General features: G+C 33.4%; 1 long non-coding RNA gene across 1 annotated transcript; it reads right to left on the bottom strand.

Moving 5' to 3' along the window:
* Nucleotides 1-9,689: 9,689 nt before the first annotated feature.
* LOC117121351 lies at nt 9,690-12,760 on the bottom strand. Its single transcript, XR_004447533.1, has 3 exons — nt 12,685-12,760; nt 10,370-10,556; nt 9,690-10,279 (listed from the first exon to the last, which is right to left on the bottom strand). It is a non-coding gene; the product is annotated as an uncharacterized LOC117121351 (long non-coding RNA).
* Between the last annotated feature and the right edge of the window lie 2,215 nt (nt 12,761-14,975).

The following is a 14,975-nucleotide window of genomic DNA, read 5'->3' as shown; positions in this document are numbered from 1 at the left end:
CTTCTTTTTTTTCCTCAAAAAAAAAAAAAATTATTATCTAAAGTAGTCATAATCACGAAAATGGCATGAAAAACCAGATCACATTCTAAAAACAAATTTATGCCCCCTCTTCTCAGCAGTCACAAGACATACTTTGAATCAGGTGCCGACTCGATGTAGTTTAATGTCATACCCAGAAGGCGCAGATCTGTTTTGTAAGGTTGAGGGGGAGGACATTTTGTGAGTCGGCACCTACCTCAGACTCACCATGGTTGGAGCTGAGGAGCGAAAATGTGAGGAAATAGTACCTCTAGCTAGATGGCCAGAAACAACACTTTTAGTAAAATTCATTATTATTCATTACCGTTACCGGTAGTCCAAATGAAGCGCCAAAAAATCTCAAGGTCTTTTTTATCAGGGATTTTCTGCAACCAAAAAGATCTTATTAATGTGTGTGATATACCATACAAAACAAAGCTTAAAAACATTGTCTTTGAGTGTGTTCTTTACAAAACCATAGTTGGGGCGGAGGTGAGAAATTTGAGGAAGTAGTACATACCTCTATATGATGGCCGGAAATCACACTTTCACGTAGTAAAATTCATCATCATCACATCACCATTACATAGTCAAAATGGAACGCCAACAAATGTCTCATGTACTTTATCAGGGATCTACTTTATATCCAGGACAACTTGACCTAACTATAATTTACTGTATAAGCTTTAACTTTAATATAATCAACAAATCACAACTTTATTTTTTGCCTTTAGCACAATTTCTTTCACATTTTAATATTATTAATATTACTATCAATTATCACCACCACCGCCGCCGCCGCCGCCGCCGCCGCCGCCGCCGCCACCGCCGTCCATTTTTTTGTCCAAATCTTTCCGATGAACACATGCAAAGTATACGAGTTCGGTATATTACACATTATTTTCACATGTTTAATTGTGTTTATGATGTTATTACTTAATTAATAAAACTACTTATTATATCAAAGGCGTGATTTAGAATTTATCTTTAGAATTCGAATGTTTTTGCGCCTGCTCACGCGCGCTTGATAATTAAATGCGAATTAAATGGAATTGCATAGAAATTATAATTGGAATGTTAACGTTCGTCTATTTTAATCTATGACTGAAAAGACTGCCTTTCTTGTCAAAAAAGGTAGGCCTATGTTTTGCTTTTCGCTTTGGCCTACACAATATCAGTTTATATATTGCGGCCAACTGACCTTTACTATTTTAATATTCATATATAATAATAATCAAATTAATAATACCAGATTTGTATAGGGCTCGCTCATATTTAATTTTAAAGAAAAACAACCTAGATACCCTATTTGGATAAAGCAAATTTGCAAAATTCAAGAAAAATACTATTATATTTTCTTATTTTATTATCGTTTTTCCCACAGAAATTAAATAAAAAGTTATATATAAATATATATATATGTAAATATATATATAGAGCTTTATATATATATATAGAGCTCAGTCAAATAAATCACAAATTAACATGGTTTTTCATGTAATATTTATTCATCTTAATTATTCCTATCAATTTAATAATGTTTATAACATAAATGCATGCCCTTTGAGTGTGGGAGGAAATCGAATGACGCGGAAAAACCCACGACAGTGCGATAAAATACATTTTAAAGCGGTCATTCATGTAAAATAGTTAAGTCAAATATATCACAAAATAATATTTATTCTCCTTAATTACTCCTGTTAATGATTTAATAATGTTAATTTAGATTATAAAATTCATAACCTTTGAGTGTGGGAGAAAACCAAAGGACTAGGAGAAAACCCACGACAGTGCGATAAAATACATTTTAAAGCGGTCATGTAAAATAATTAGTTCAGTCAATTAAATCACAAAATAACATGGTTGTTCAAACAATACTTATTTACCTTAATTATTCCTAATTATTAAGTAAGGTTAATTTACAATATACATTCATGATCAATGAGAGTGGAAGGAAACTGAAGAACTCTGAGAAAACCCACGACAGTGCGATAAATACATATTGAATTGTATCAACACTGCCCTATAATTCTTCATGCAGTATAACATTTAAGATGGTATATAATGTGATAAAAGCATAACGAATTTTAATTCAATAGTGACAACAGGCTATACATTTAAGCCTATATAATAGCACGTAATACAAATAGCTTGCAAATTTTTAATAAATTATACAGATAGCCTATCAACAACATCACAAAAAAAATCAGTAATTCACACTGTTTTGTTGTGAGACCAGTTTTAAAACTTCGTTTAAACAGGTAATTTTATTATTATTATTTGATTGGAAGTAGTATCAAGAACATCCTTATAGTTAGAAAGTAAAAAAAATCAATTAAAAATGGTTGATCGTTACATTAATCATAATCAATCATTTTGAAATACAAAACATTGCCAATTATTAACGGACATTAAAGTATCCAATTAATTGTCAATACTATACGTCATGAAATATTCATGCATAAGGCTGCACCACTTCACAACCCTTTAACAGTGCAAGCTGGATATCGGTCGAGAATAATGGTCAAAGTATGGTTCAAACTCCCGATAACGAGGTTCAGAACACGAATGTAATCGCTGCGCCAAACTGTTTTCCACTTCGACGTGAATTTACTATATGCATGCAACAGTGTATTTTATTTATGATGTGTACGGTACGTATTATGTTTACATTGTGCGAATGTAGATTTTTTTATACTTTACAAATTACAAAGATAGAATGGTTGCAGCGTGGCTCCGGCTGATGCAGCAATGGTCACATTCGAACTAAAGATATGCCTGCCGCTCTTGTAAAAATAAAAAGTTATGGAGAAATTAAATAAATTTTGTAGGCCTATGGGGACAGCAAATGAACGCAGATCTTTTGATATGTGAATCAGATCAGTTAAATGAATTACAATTCATTCCTTTCTCATTTACGAAATCAGTTTACCTTGCTCTATCTTAGCTACACTTTAATACTACTTCCTAAACTAAACTACATCCTTAGCTACAACCTGAACAATGTCTTAACCAACCTAGCTTTGAACAGTGGCAGGACCAGCATGGAGAGGTCAATCTCCCTCGGACAGACCAAGTTCTCTTCGGACAATTGTCGGACCTAAACAATAAGTATGTTTTACTCGCTAATTGTCTTCTTTTTTTTAACGAGTAAAATAGGTTCTAAATCATCTCAGAACCGCTTTAAATTGCTTATTTTCATTAGGGAACAGAGACACATCCTGGCACCGCCACTGACTGAACCACTTAACTAGGCTTATCAAACTGATCCGATTTCGATATGAGAGAGGATGGAATAGTTAAAGCCTGGTTAGAAAGGGTAAAAGTGAATGTGCAGTGCAGGCCTAATACAAAAAGAAAAAATTTTAAAAACACAATAAAACACAAAATTATAAAAAAATTGACTAGATCTGCGTTCAAGAGATGTTCTATTCGATTAATATGTAGTTCGATTTACAAGCGGATTAACCAATTTGATTAAATTTAATATATTTTATAATAATTACTTTAATTATAGGTCTATTGTAAGGTAAACCATGACATTTTTGCTTATTAAATTAAATATAGTTAGCATAGTGTTATTCTTTATTGTTATGTGTGGTGTGTGGGTGTGTGGTGGGCGGTGAAGTTAATGCTTAAACAATGGATGATGTCGCCAATCTACTTCAATTTGAATTTGTGTTTTCAGGTAATAGCAAAGGATATGAATAGCACGTAGCATAGAGTTAACACACAGCCGGCATCGTTTACATTCATGTTCTTAACCTCGTGGTCAAGTGTTAAACCACACACTAACCATTATCGACCAGCAATGCTAAATACCGCAGCTTGCGCGATTGGCGGCCTGTGAAATAGTTTCAGTCTTACTAAAGTCTCAGGTGCATGTTGATTAGGCCCTATAAAAATATTAGTTTATCACCCTATCTAGGCTGGAAAATTTATGTTTTGCTGAAGCCAAATATCACCCTTGGGTTGTTTGCTGGTGATTTGATATTCAAAGTAAAACATGATTGAGGTAATACAAACAATATACAGTATAACTATTTAATTAATAATAATAGAATAATAATAATAATTAATAATATTTTAATTATTATATCCTTTTTTATTGGGTCTAATGTATACAAAATATATATTTGGCCGCGCTTATTAGGATATCATCAAGTCAAGTTTTCCTACAAATTCCATGCAAGCAAATAATCTCTCATCGAATAGCTCTTATCGGTTAGACATTGCGTTTGTTCCCCAGGCCTCAATTGACAAATGTTCTTCCATTTCCACCACAAGAGCATAACACATTAACAGCATAAACGATTACCGTACTGCGGAAAAATTGATATTGTATTGATTATGTTCTCGTAAACAAATTTAGTTAAAATGAAACAAAAATGGGCAGACACTTTATCAAATTTTAATTTTTTTTATACAAAGTTGTAGAATTTACCGGCATTGAAAAAAACTGAAAATTTAAATTTAAATGGAATCATTGAATAGGCCATGAAACCCACAAAAGACCTTTCCCTAAATAGTTTTAAAGGCAATTTATGGGTATCGGTGGCGTATCTAGAAGTCTTGAAATGGAGGTTACGATGGGGGAGGGGCGCACGAAGGTGAAGTGGATGCTCGATGATCAGTTGAGAGGCGCTAACAAGGTGATTTTAGTTGATTTTTAAATAGGGCCTACCTGCAAGTTATTTTTGGGGGGCGGGGTGGAGAGGGATACGCCACTGATGGGTATGGCCTATCGAATTATTTTTTTAGAACATTACGGATGGTTTATTGTTAGGAAATAGATTAACCTCATCCATAGGCCTTATTTAAAACTGAATGATCTCAGTCGCGTAAGTTGCCAAGAGGTTGGATCAGAGATATTGTTTCAATTAGTATTGATTATTTACAGAAATTGTTTCCTTTAAGATGATGCCAAACAAAATTAACAATTACATGAATTGTTACAAAGGTGGAATGATATTATATACTGTATCTGAAACTATATGCGTGTACACAATTTATTGCATCTGACAATTTTTTTTTCTTTCATTTATAAGGCCTACCTGCCATTTCAGTATCAAAAGGCCAGATCGATTCTGCTAATCATCAGATTAGATGCAACTTATAGACGTTCCCCCCGTTCACATTCCGACAGAATATCAGACGCCGTCTGGTACCGGTAACTAATGCGCACGGTACAACAGTATCTTCAGGGCCACTTCATTTCCGATCCATAGCCAGGTAGTTTCATCTACAACAGCTGGTCGCCTTCCCTCTTAGTGTTCCTGTTGGTGCTGAGTGGTCTTGGTGGTATAAAAATATTGAAACTGCATTTTCATAAAATTTATTTCGGATTTGTATGAATCATGTGAATTATGAAAACGATTATGAATAGAAGAAGAAAAGGGTTGATGTAGGCCCTCAGGAAGATTGAGCCGAAGGCATAAATATTTTTTTTGGGGGGGGGGGGGCGGCTGTCAATCTGGAGGGGGCCATTATTAGGGTACCTATGTAATTATTGAGGGCCCATGATGGTTATTTTTGAAAAAAAATATTGAGAAACAAAATGCTACCTGCAATTTATATGGGCACATGGTAAGCTTGGGCCCCGCGTATCTTGCCACTCCTTCCCCCTGCCTACTTAGGCCCATAATTATTCTATTGGAGGCGTTTATGTCTAATCAAATTCAGTTACTTCTATTAATCGCACTATTGCACATATATTACATACGGTAAATGTTTCAAATCTGCATCATAGCGGACAGCTGAAGTCGCTACCAACACATGTCCCGTAGCTAACATTTCACATCAGGGCATCAAATGCAGTGTCCATCCATACCGTACCAGGAGATTCGGGAAGAAGTTGATGTCATTCCTTTCGTCTATTCCCATAATTGGAATCACTCCGTCAAATGTATGCAATAAAGAGAGAATAGTAACATTAGGCTAAATTGTGCTTACACATAGACCTACACATACAATTACATCATATACAAATACATAAGACATACAAATACACATAAAGACAAAAAAAAACATAAGTCGCGCATGCAGATATGTCCAGCTATGCTGTTAGTTTTATAGTCCCGCCCTATCTTGGCCACTCTATGAAACAAATATATATTCTTGGCGTTATGGCGCTTGTGGGTTGTCATTTCGTTATCTTCCATATACGATAGCTCTTTTGTCTTTCTCCTTCCGTAGACCCATAATGTAATAGATAACGGTCGTCCTGCAGTATGCAATGCGCATTGAGTTTTTTTTTTTTTTCGAACTGCCAGAAATTACTCTAATCTTATTAAGAATTCTCCGAGACGCAGGCCTGTTGAGATCAGTTTCATCTGTTCCCTCGTGCTTCAACTTGTGGTTTTACAAGCCTGTTGATGAAAATGTGTGTTTTGTTTTGTTTTGATATAGCCTATCCATGTACTATAAATGATGATGTCGAGAGATTTTAATCAAATTATTTAAAACAAATGTAGACAGATTGAAATATTGTATATGGACAGCAAAAGAATGCAGATTTTGTTTTATACGTTATTCGATTATGAAGTGAAATGAAGTCAAAAATAATATGTTGGTTAGGTTGAAATATTAGAAAACATGAACAGGTAAATGCGATTATGGTGAAAATAATGACAATATGAATAAATAAAACTAAATCTGCATTCAAAAAGATGTCCAATTGATTGCATTGTCAATGTTACAAACGAGCAAATCGATTAAATTTAAATTAATGTTAAATTTAAATAGTTTGATGAACTATTGTTTATTTCAACATACATCATTTTAGTTCATTTTAATTATGCATATTTTATATGAATTTTAGGCAATGTATTTGATGTATATAAGGTCCATCTCTCATTTCGGCGTCAATATTCTCATGTTGCCGTCAGCTTATTATCGGTGGTACTCCGACAATGAGTAAATCATTAAAAAATCCGTTGCATGACTCAATGCGTGCCTTCTCCATAGTATAATCTATCTGAAATGACAAAATGTTTGTGAGCTTGTATAGCGCATTTTCTAGAACAGAAATAAAGAATAAAATCAGAATAAAAGATTGAAACTAAAAAGAAAGCGGTAAGAGGAAGAAACACAAATAGACGAGCGTAAAAATAAGATACATGTGAGAGAGATAGAGATATTGCCAAATAAGAATGGTTTTAGACGGCGCATACAAACCATCAAAGTACGGTAATATAGTACAACTCAAACATAGGCCCTTAAGCATAGTTGAGAAGCTGTGTCTTATACACATCTAGATGTGTATAAGATACAGCCCCCACCCCCACCCCACCAGTAAAAGTCCACTTTTAGGGCCGAGGTTTCTAGGTTTTTAGTAGCTTTTGTCTAATTAGAATAATAGACATTAATTTTACCCCATAGAAAATGGTCTTTAATTGGAGGTGGTCTTTAATTGGAGGGGTCTTTAATTAGAATGAGACCGGTACTTGAAAACCTTGAAAATAGCACAGCACAATAAAAAGCAAATATGAGCATGTTTAGATGAAACACTGAAGTAATTTTATACAATTATAAAATACTTCGAAACTCGATAACAGCACATTCACACAGCCAGCGTAAGAATGATTAAGAAACGGGTTCCGTATACCCAAAGGTGACCGTACCAGTAGGCCTACCTGAAATGAGATAATAAAAAAATGTAATGTTATAAATATTTCAGAACATGAAAATAGCACAACACAAAGCCAACATAAGGATGGTTGAGAAGAAACAGGCTCTGCATACCCGAAGGTGACCCGTACCAGTAGGACCCTACCTGAAACGAGATAATAATATTGACAGCATAATATTCAACAAACATAAGCATGAAACTAGTTTTCTTATCTAAATGAGAGCACGTACTGAACATGAACTGTAATTTAGTGAAACGCGAGTTAGCGTACATATTCAAATGCAATTAAACCTGTCTCTCAAACGTTTACACTAGTGTAAAATATTAAACACTGACATTCATTGTTTTTTTTTTTTACACGAACTTAATGTAAAGTAAATAAAGAGTCGGACACAAAGTTTGTTATATTTATTTTCACATTTTTAACCAATGGTAAATGATAGAACAGGCACACATCTCAAACGTTTACGCTAGAGTAAAATATTAAACCATTGACGTTTATGGTTTTTTAACACCGAATTTAAAGTAAAGTAAATAAAGAGTCAGACACAAAGTTTGTTTTATTTATTTTCATAGTTTTAACCAATGATGATGTTTTTACAATGATAGAATAGGGTGACACATCTTAACAAACGTTTAATTTTTAACACGAATTAAAGTAAATAAAGAGTCGGACACAAAGTTTGTTTTATTTATTTTCATAGTTTTAACCAATGCAATGTACACATGCAATTCAAATAGGCCTTCTCCTCAATTTTCCAACACACTATGATCAGAGTAAAAGCCAATTATCAATTATCATACCCTTTTACAAATTGACCAATCAAAAATAATCTTAATCTACGATTTCAAGTAAAGAGACAAAGACAACAGGTTTGCTCATATTTTATTCAGAAGTTAAATTCATGGTTACAAAGTGAACGTTTACGCCCAAATACCATGGACATGTTTCACACAATCAACAAGTACACTACATAGTACTTGCTTGTCTAACATAACAGAAGTTCAAAGTAGTAACGGTGTATGTAAAAGATGTTCTAAAAAGTATTGAAACTGTCCATCTGTGTAACAATACTAAAACTACTAAACACAATAAGTAATGTTTATTACTGCCATCAGGCAGATTTACACTCATATTTGAGGCACACTCAAATCCAGGCAGCTCCTGCTACCCTTTATCAAGTGACCTAAAAACAAACAAGAATAAAATAATAAAATAAAAATATTTATGAGATATTTACATAATTTGGTTTACGAAAGGGTTGGCTGCAAGCGGGGTAACAAGTAAAGATGGCAACCTGAAATTGATAGATATAGGTGGTTAGTTCTTACCTGGTTTGATGCTTGGATGTTCGAAGCGATGTCTTGCTGCGTTAGTCACCTACCTGTTGTTGAGTCATATTTTCAGTCAGTGTGTGCTTCGGGATACTTAACTTGCACAACTAGTTTATCATGTATTCGTCATAAGCCTAAGTGTTAGTGTTGTATATTGTGTAAATGTGGGTTTGTGTGTTGTGTTGCGTGTTGTTTTGTTTCTGTATTTTGAACAGACCCTTAGAAAATCAATGTATAAAATTTCCATAGTATACATTCTAAAGAAGTGTATAGACCCTATTGAGTATCTGTAGAATATCTATAGGCTTTTATAATATAAAATTGTTTCATATATTATATGAAACATTTTTAACCTCACCTATAATGTTCCATCAATTTTCAATAGCACTTTCTTAGACCTCTTATAGCGTTCTTATACAATTCAACAAACTACTTTGCTAAGAACTTTTTCTAAACAATACAACACATGAACATGCTTAGCAAAATAATGTATTGAATTTATAGCATTACTTCTATAGAAGCCTTTGATCTTATTGAATAGTTATAGAATATTTATAGGTTTAACAATTCATTTTCAATCCAAAATATTGTGTTCCATCAATTTCAATAGCATTCTCTTAAACCTCTTAGTGTTTCTATAGAATTCCGTCAACTATTTTGCTAATGGCTGAGACCTGTAAAATAATAATCACTCAGTGTGCTTCGGCATACGTAAGTTGCAGAACTAAGTTATCGTCAATCTTGCCGGCCTAAGTGTTAGTTCACTGCATGTATTTCATTTATATTAGTACATTTATCTAATGAATTAACAGACCATTAGCAAAATAATATATTGGATTTCTACTGAAATAATCCTATTTAGGTTTAGGGATCTTATTGATATAATAGAATATCTATAGTTTTATTAGTTAACTACATTTTTATTATACCTATAGAGTTCTACTGATTTTCTAGAGTATTCTAAACCTCTAAAGAGTTCTTATAGAATTTTATAGACTACTTTTCTAAGGGAATGTTCATAATTCATAATAGTGTGCCTCGGCATACTTAGATGGCACAACTGGGTTATCAAGCCTGTTTTTCAATTCTATTGTTACATTAATTATGATATTCTTAGATTTATTAAGAAATGTCAAAATATTAGACAGCTTTCGATTGTGCAACGACGATGGGAAGATCTTGGAGGGAATGACGTCACATAGAAACCAGTTCTCTTTTGTCCTTAACCAGGACGCAAAACATTTGCGTTGCCGTCGTGATCGAAATCCCCACAAATTCATCAATTAGTTAGTAGATCTGTGGAGCAAAACCATGAATTTTAACCAATAAGTTATCAAAACATAGGTGTATGATTACTTCTTGATTTCATCATGCGTTAGTTCTTACTATGTTTGATGCTTGGGTGTACGGTACGTCTTGATGAGAAGGATAATGTGTAAACGTCAAGAGACTCCAGTGGACAGGTATTAATTTCAATAATTTTTTAGTAATTTTGGTGGCTTCAAATTTAAATATTTGAGACTAGTGGCTTACTGGTAGATTACATGAATGCTGAAAGAATGGTATCAGACATCTGTAAATACAAATGAAAACACAACATAAATGATGAACCTACCTCATTCTTCACCATAACACTAGCATATCACTTTTAAATTCACTTGCTAATTCATTTTTTGTTTTATTGTAATTTCATTTATTGTATTTTTTTTTTTTCAAAATTAAAATTAAAATATCTCGTATCGTAACGATAATGATTATCTTGCACTGAAGATGATTATTAATGTATGGTGACTTTGATATGGTCACTATAGAATGTAATTTTATATTTTTTTACATATGAAATACAGAATACCAGTAAACGTTATTCCACTTAACCCGTTGTTTGTTTAGTCTTTGGGTAGGGTACTTTTCATTTTTAAAGTCACGTGTTTAATTTAGCCGGCTTGGGGCAACAGGGGGTTCCAGGAAGCTACAGAGATTTGAAGAATTTTGGTAAATTTTTATTAGTTATTTTATAGGCATGAAACTACCGTATTGATTGCATGTATGCCTATGTTTTTTAATGTCGAAATTCCAAAACCGAATTAAAAAAAAAATTAAAACAACGAGAAACAAAGAGTATGCAATGTAACCGACTAACTTATTTTCAAATCCGTTTTACATGTTATATTATTTTTAATAAAAAAGGGAAAAAAAACACTGTATTGCAGTATTACAATACTATCTGAATTATTAACAACAAAATTACGAATAAGAATAATGTCTTACTGTAAATTGTAAGGCCACCAATTTGTGACAATATTATAACGATGAATTAAGAAAACACAATGTCACCGGGAACGTCACAGTACAAGCCTATAATTCAAAGTAAAGTTATAAATTTTGGAAATTTTGCCTGAAATCTGTAAACCACGAGGTTGCTCCCCGATCAAGGTGTATTCCAAGCATCATGAGGATATCCAAACGAGCATTTGTCAAACATTTTTAATTAGTCCCATTGAACAGGTGCTGATCCAGAAATTTTTTAAACTCTGGGAGTGGCATTTGTATTTTTTTAATTTCAATAAATAATAACGCTGTTTTGACATTGACACTGTTCGGCTGACTTACGTTCCAATAGATGTTTGAAAGTAATTAATTCATTGTGAAGATGAATGAATATATGTTGTTTCATGGGCTTAATTCAAAGTAATATACGGTAGTCGGTTAACTTACAATAAAACGGCACGTGAATTTATGTTATTATTGTTATTATTTTTATTATTTTTATTTTTATTTTTATTTTTATTCAATATTATTATTATTATTATTATTCAATATTATTATTATTCAATATTATTATTATTATTATTATTATTATTATTATTATTATTATTATTATTATTATTATTATTATTGTTAAATAGGTCAATGAAGGCGATATGGTTGCTAAGCAAACAGGCATGTAATTTTTTTTTTATTCCCCGACGGGATGTATTCGTCTTCCCCGACGGGGGCTAGGCTTCCCCGACGAGGGGACTATAGCCCCCAGCCCCCCTCTGGCACCACCCCTGTATGATACGCGTCCTATATCCGAGCAAAGTGACGCAAGTTTTCATTATAATGTTCAGGAAATTTCCTGCAAATAACATGGAGTGTACTGGCTAATTTTGCTAACTGAGTTTTTACCGTCAATTTTAATGTTTAAACCATGCCGACAACGAATTACACTATTATTAAGAACAAACTTATTAATTTCAACAAAAGTTTATGAGGGTAGTTCATGCAGCCGGAGCTGATAAGCATATTAGACAGAAAATAAAATATTTGGTATTGCATGTTAAATTCTCATTGCAGAAGCCTACGCCTATCATATTATTATGTATAACATGGAACATAGAAATGCTAGGACGGGGATTTGATAGCTGTAGTCAGACAAAAAATGATGTAATGTACGTTGTAGATTAGTGTTAATAATAACAAGAATATAGGCCTACGAAATCTATTTATGACACTATTGGTGTCCATTTTTGCATAAATCTCGCCTAAAATTTACTAGGTTGTTTTAATAATAGCAATGGATATTTAGCAGACAAGACGTTGAGTGATATTATTGCAGTTCTATCAGTTGTTCCGTTATAAGTTTGGACTCCATTGAAATCAAAGGGTTTTCTCCAGTTCATAGGTTATCCATGTGTTCAAATGAAATTAGCAATACTTACTTAAATGAAATAGGCCTACTCGCCCACTGTCATCTCCATCAGATCACACCCTCCTCAATCGTCGACACTTAACACCGGAATAAATTCTTTAAATAAGAATTTATTCATAAACAGTTCTACACATTCTTCCCGATTTTACTTATTACCTGTATTCAAATGTTTGGCTGAAAAATGTAGCAGTACATTACTCAAGTATATTCACTTTCACCTGGTTTTCCGATATGCAAATTTGTTCTTTTCGATTGTCGAAACGAATTTACTCAGTGAAACTCGTAGTTATAGCCATTTAGTGGAAGATACTTTAATTTACTCTCAGTAGTAAAGATTTAATGTCAATAATATTTCATTTATTTTTATTTATTTTATTTTATTTAAACCATCTTTAGGCAGGATAACATATACAGACTAGATCTTAACTCTGTTTTACAATATGGTCCTGCAAAAACAATGTACAATAGATCTAACAACAAAAAATAAGGCGACAAGAGAACTAAACAATTAAAATGGAATGAATTTATGTTTGTTAGTTGTGTCTTATTAGTGTTTATTAAATCAGAACATACACCGGCTAAGTGATCACATGTCAAAATAACATTTACTGTAGGTTTAAATTAAAGCTAGGATCCGTAGAAAAAAAAATGATATATTGTACAAATTTTCTAGAGAGGCATTTGGGTAAATAATTGGGAAAGGTTAGAAGATACAGACTTTTATTATAAAGGGAAAAGGGGTGTCAATAGATAAACAAATTGGGGATAATTTATTTTTAAGAACATTCTTTTTCTATTTCTTTTCCAGAACTAAAATATTTATTATTTTCCTTGTACTGCTCAGTTTTGTCATCATTCCACTCAGTCAGTGGTCAATATCGATAATAATCCAGTCCAGTAAAAAGTTTCTTCCCTGTGCTTGTGTGTTTAGTGTTTGTCGCCCTCTCCAGGCTCAAACGCTACAAACAAGTTCGTTGGTGAGGCCAGATGCACAAACATACACAAGTTTTCATTTGATGATTATTATTATCAAGGTTATCGTTCTGTATTTCTATATGGTGTACGAGAGCTATATATATATTTGTATAGAATAAACTTGTCCTATTGCCAATATACACATCGGCCTTGTGAGTTCCATTGAGACTAGCCTGTACCGTATCTTGCGCACTTCGAGTAGCTGATTAATTGATTGATTACTTGATTAAATGAATGAATGAATGTTGATTGATTGATTCATTCATTCATTCATTGAATGGTCGGTTGGTCGGTCGATCGATTGATCGATCGGTCGATCGATGCATTGGCTGGCTGGCTGGCTGTTGGTTGGTTGGTTGATTGGTTTGTTGGTTGGTTGGTTGGTTGGTTGGTTGGTTGGTTGGTCGATCGGTCGACCGGTCGGTCGGTCGGTCGGTCGGTCAGTCGGTCGATCGATCGATCTCGATCAATAACTTGATTAAGAGGAAAAAATCAGTAGGTGAATTACAGCCTGTAATAACTGGATTTTTCATCTTGACTAATCAACATCCCCCTTCCCTTTCAATCAAATTTTATTTTTAGAGCGTCGTACGTTATTATTTATTTAAGAAGCCTCTGAATATCAGATGACTTTTTGGGATTTTTTTTATGGAGAAATTGCCTTGCGGTTAGAAAGTCGTATAAACAAATCCCATAAAGCACATGTGACTAAAACTAATTTACCTCAAAGCTTTCGCATTGAAGATCAGTAGCTAATGAACCCAAAGAAGACAGGCTGCTGGCGAAGGTACCTGTGATCTGTTTATATATTGTTAATTTACTAAATTCATAATGATTTTATGGTCTTCTTAAATGGATCTATTTAACATATCAGGGCTGGCACAATTTGATATAAACATTTCCAGTTATAAAAGAAAAAAATGCCGCATGTAATTCACACGATTTAAAATTAGATATTTATAAACGTGGGTACGCCTTATTTCCTGTGAGACCGACAATACATGGAAGGGAATTAATATGGTGACAACACCAGAAGGTGTAGGCCTACCGATAGGCCTATACAGATAAAACACAAACAATTTAACATTTCAACAACGATTCACACTACACTAGAGTCGGTATGATCAGTGGTGTAGGTACGGTATTTTATCTGTTCAGGAGGTTCGGTGAACCGGGGCCTCTGAGGTTCAGGGGCTCCCCGAAGTTAGAGACCCCGTATCCCCCCGTATACAAGGCCTATCAAATCTTACGGTATTTGATAATCGATCTATTAGTATTATATAATACTGTATGCATATAGTACAGTATAATTTCTGTCTATTATTA

The sequence above is a fragment of the Anneissia japonica genome, unplaced genomic scaffold, assembly GCF_011630105.1.
Source record: "Anneissia japonica isolate Jap-2015-1 unplaced genomic scaffold, ASM1163010v1 scaffold21_len1647178_cov195, whole genome shotgun sequence".
NCBI lineage: Eukaryota > Metazoa > Echinodermata > Crinoidea > Comatulida > Comatulidae > Anneissia > Anneissia japonica.
This window is presented reverse-complemented; position numbering and strand designations above follow the sequence as displayed.